A 4,836-nucleotide genomic window follows, 5' to 3' on the forward strand; every position below is an offset into this window, starting at 1 on the left:
TCTAGAGCTATCTTTTTTTCTTTGTTGTTTGTTTGCTTTCCTTGTGATGGTGACATGGTGAAGAAACTGGGTCAGTTGTCTTGTGGAATGTCCCAGTTTTTGTTCTTACCTCTGACCTTCCTAATGGTGTGGTGGCCAGTTTTCCTTTGCCTTGTGTTGATGTAAACTGGAAGGCAGTCCCGGAGGCTTGTTGAGGTCTGGGTTCTTATTTTGTTGAGACCACTTTGTACACAGGGTTGTGTCCTGTACATTGCATCACATCAACATGCTTATATTGCCCTTGCTCCATATCCACTAAGTTTTCCCACTTTAAGAATTCCATTTTTCTTTTCTAGAAGCACTCATTTTTTCTATTCTATTTTGTCCTTTTAAATAGTCTCTTTTCTCTTGCTCATCTGTGATTCCATCTCTTATTTCCTTAAACATTTCATAGATAGGCATTTTCATTATGTAGCTGATAATTTCATTCTCACTGAGAATCTACATCTGCTGACTCTCACTGTTCATGGTTTGGATGGTACTCTATTTACGGTGATTAGAGATACTTTCTCCAGAAAGCGTCTTGTTTTGTTTCCAGGAGAAACTGGACACAAGGGGCTGGAACAACCTCGGTTTCCTCATAGAGTCCTGACTGTGGGGCTGAGCCCCAGACTCGGGTCCCCACCCTGCTTCCGTCCTGCAGATTGATGGAGGGCGCTGTTGACGTTTGACTTGAGTTCCTATCATTTACCATTCTGGTTTCAGCTTAAGGCTTTTTTTTTTTTTTTCAGTTCTACCAGTTAATTGCTACCAACCCATCTCCCTGCATCCTCATGTGTGCATGCTCAGTCATGTAACCCCATGGACTGCAGCCCGCCAGGCTCCTCTGTCCATGGACTTTTCCAGGCAAGAACACTGGAGTGGGTTGCCGTTTCCTTCTCTTTAGCTTAAGGTTTTTGCTTCTTTGTATTTTGTTTTGTTTTTCTTTTTCTTTTGAAATTTTTCTTGTTTCTAGTGAACTCAGAAAAATGCTATGTTTTATGTAGTAATTATTATCATTACTATTATTTACCTCTAATAATTTTGTAGCAGGAGGGCCTTTCATAAGTATATAGTAAGCCACACTCCTGGAAGGAAGTGGGGAGACTACAGCACAATTTGTAGAATTAGTGGAAACAGAATATAACAAATGAGTAAATATTAACAAAATAGAAACAGATTCACAGATAAAGAGAACAAATTAGCTGTTACCAGTGGAGAGAGGGGAGAAGTGAGGGGCAAGATAGGGCTATGGGATTAAGATGTACAAACTACTATGTATAAGATAAATAGGTGGACTTTCCTGGTGGTCCAGAGATTAAGAATCCACCTGCTTTGAATTATTAAATAAATTGTGTTCACATTTCACAAAATTTTATGCTGGTGTTCGTTATTCGTTTTCATACCTTATTCTAGTGTCCACATTGTATTCAGTGGCCTTGAGCAGCTTCAGCTGCATGCAACAAATGCTGATAAATTCTCTTTTCATTCTTATTCTGTTACAAATGTTTTCTAATTTTCCTTGTTGTGGCTTCTTAGATATACCCATCATTTAAAAGTGGACATTCAATTTCCAAATACATGGGTTTTTTAAAAAGTATTTTTGATATTAATTCCTCATTTTGATATTAATTTTTCATTTAAATGCTTTCTTCTCTGCAATCACCTTCTGTGTTCTTTCAGTCTTTTAACTTTATTGAGGCTTTCAATAGCTAAGTGACAGATCTCCTGAATCTTGAAGAATCCCTGAAAAATCCTGAAGATTTCCTGGAGGAGGAAATCCAACCCACTCTAGTATTCCTGCCTGGGAAATCCCATGGACAGAGAAGTCTGGCAGGCTGCAGCCCATGGGGTTGCAAAAAAGTTGGACATGACTGAGCCTGAGCTCGCACACAATCATTAGTGATATTGAGCATTTTTTCATGTACTTGTTAGCCATCTGCTTGTTTTTTGGGTTTTTTTTTTTTGCACCTCAGTTGTATTTTTGTAATTTTTCCAGTTTATTTGAGAACAATTTTTTCTGACATCTATTCATATGAATTTTAGATCAGTTATTTCAAAGTGTGCACAAATTATGTCTATTTCCCTATAACCAGGCACTGACAAAAAAATACTTATTATATCAATATTTAAGCATTCCAACATAAAAGGACTTTTTCCAACTTGATACTTTTTCCCACACAAGGTGATCTATAGTTGACATTCAGGCAATTATACGCATGTAGAAGCAGACACAGTCCCCCAACTGACCTAAACCCTCACACACGCCCTTCTCCTGGATATAACTACATTTCCAGAGGCAAAGGGGTTCAAATGGGAGCACATAAGGTGACTTCCTCATGAAATGAACTACACAGACACAAACTAAGAAGGAGTGAAGGTGCTAAGGATGAATCCCACGAGCCTTGCTCCTTCCTGGCCTGAGAGTGTGCGCTTGCGCACTGCGAGCCAGTGGCAACTCACCACCGCTGGGCGCCAGGCCCCGTCGAGGCGGTGAGGGCAGGGCCAGTCCACAGAGGGAGGGGCAGTGCAGGCTCCCGAGGGGCGTCTCGCTTCACTTCTCTGTGGCCTACTGTGCTGCTCCACTACTTCGACTGTTCCACTGTTTTTGTAACTGGGGCATAGTGGGAGGTTTAGCTCGTCTAAGGAACTCTTACCCCATAAACTATCTGAATCAAAGATTTTTTTATTTACTCTTTCGCCAAACACCAAGACTGAGTTCCATCTACAAGAGGGCTGCGGCCTTGGCTCGAGAACGGTGACACTCTTGACACTTGACACACGGCCTCGGGGGACGAGCCTGGGCCACAGCGGGACGGCCGGGTCAGCGAACCTTCTCCAGGAAGGCCCTGCAGCAGCGCACGCACTGCTGGTAGACGGCCTCAAAGTCAGCGTCGTCGCCATAATAGGGATCTTCAATGATAAGTTGTTTTTGTGGATCCTAGTTCCCGAGTAGTTGGATTTTCGCTCTGCAGTTTTTAACTTGATTACTTTTTCTATTCATATCTCTCAGATTGCTCTCATCCATACATAGTATATAATCAAAAGTGGCAAAGTCTTCTTTGGTAACCTGCCGGGCAACGTGACTCGTGGGGATACCACGCTTCTTCATGCAAACCTGCCCCGATAATCAGGAGGGCTTCCTAGTTCACACGTGCATGCCGCTGCACTGTCTGTCCTCCGATTATCTGAAATGTTTTGATCAGTTACAAGTTTCCTGAAAGCCGCTTCTGCGATGGGTGATCGACAGATGTTACCCAGACACACGAACAGCACCGACTTGGTCACCTGCTCAGCCATCTTCCCGCACGCTGCCTGTCTTCTTTGGAGAAATGTCTATTTAGCTTTTCTGCCCATTTTTTTGTTCAGGGTGTTTGTTTTGTTATTCCGTTGTATGAGGAGTTTGTATACTTTGGAAATTAAGCCTTTGTTGGTCCTATCATTTGCAAATATTTTCTCCTGCTCCACTGGTTGTCTTTTCATTTTGTTTATGGTTTCCTTTGCTGTGTAAAAGCTTGTAAGTTTGATTCGGTTTCATTTGTTTATTTTTGCTTTTATTTCTATCATCCTGGGAGACTGACCTAAGAAAATATTGCTACAGTTTATGCCAGATGATGTTTTACCTGTTTTATTCTAGTTTTATGGTATCACATATATGTTTATATACTTAAGACTTTAAGCCATTTTGAGTTTATTTTTGTATATGGTGTGAAGGAATGTTTAAATTGAAGGAACTGTTCACGTCAATCAAATAAATTTTCATTGATATACATGTGGCTGTCCAGCTTTCCCAATATCACTTGCTGAAGAGACTGTCTCTTCTCCATTGTATATTCTTGCCTCTGTTGTCAAAGATTAACTGACCACAGGTGTGGAGAAGTGATTGATGTTTTGCTCTTGCCTCGTCCACATCTTTGCATTGGATGAGCATTATTTATTCTTTGTTGCAGAACTGCAGATGCAGTGGCCCGGACCACCGGTCAGGGTGTCTATGGGGATGAACTAAGGGCAGCATAAAGCCCTGCCAGGGTCACGAGTTGATAAACTTGGGGAACAACTGTTTTTGAGCAACCCCTCACCCCATCTTTTGCTCTCCAAATTCCCAGGCTGGCCCCTCCCTCAAATCAATAGAGGAGCTCCCTTTGAGCACAGGGTAGAAAGTGAAATCAAGAACCCAGGGAGTTTGGGGACCAAATGCAAACAAGCAGGGTGATGACCTGTGACTGTGTGATGCCTGGGGTACTCCAGTTGAGATCTGAAACCCTGTCCTCTCCTTGAAGTTAATAGGCTGGCAGACACTGAATGGCCTTCTGTCCTTCCCTCAAATGCAGTACAGGGTACAACAGTAAATACCCCCAGGGAATAGGGGTTCACAAGCCAAAAATGTTGAGACACTCACAGAGTAAAATTAAACCGAAAGAAAAATAAAATCACAACATATAAGATCAGAAACAGTAGGAGAGAAGCAGCAGTATTCTTTAGTAGAGATGAACTAAGGATTTCAAATCAGTTCTATAAATACACAAAAGATATATTAGCAGTGTAAAAGAAAAACAAGAAAACACTTACAAGAATCAAAGGAAAGTATTAGATATGAAAAAGGTAATAGCTGAAATAAAGAACACAATAAATGAGATATATAACTGATAAAAATAGATTAGAATACCATATTGAGAAACACTTTAAGAAGGACTCATTGAAGAATGAGAAGATAAAAAATTAAGTTGAAGAAATAAGGAGGATAGAAGTAGAATGCCCACACCCGTGCAACAGGAATCCAGGATAAAATGAAACTGAAAAGAGGAACACATTTGAAGA

General features: G+C 41.1%; 1 pseudogene; it reads right to left on the reverse strand.

The window, feature by feature from the left end:
• Positions 1-2,013: 2,013 nt before the first annotated feature.
• On the reverse strand, positions 2,014-3,448 carry LOC123328691 (annotated as a pseudogene).
• Positions 3,449-4,836: the final 1,388 nt, after the last annotated feature.

Source organism: Bubalus bubalis, chromosome 12, assembly GCF_019923935.1.
Source record: "Bubalus bubalis isolate 160015118507 breed Murrah chromosome 12, NDDB_SH_1, whole genome shotgun sequence".
In the NCBI taxonomy this organism is placed as follows: domain Eukaryota; kingdom Metazoa; phylum Chordata; class Mammalia; order Artiodactyla; family Bovidae; genus Bubalus; species Bubalus bubalis.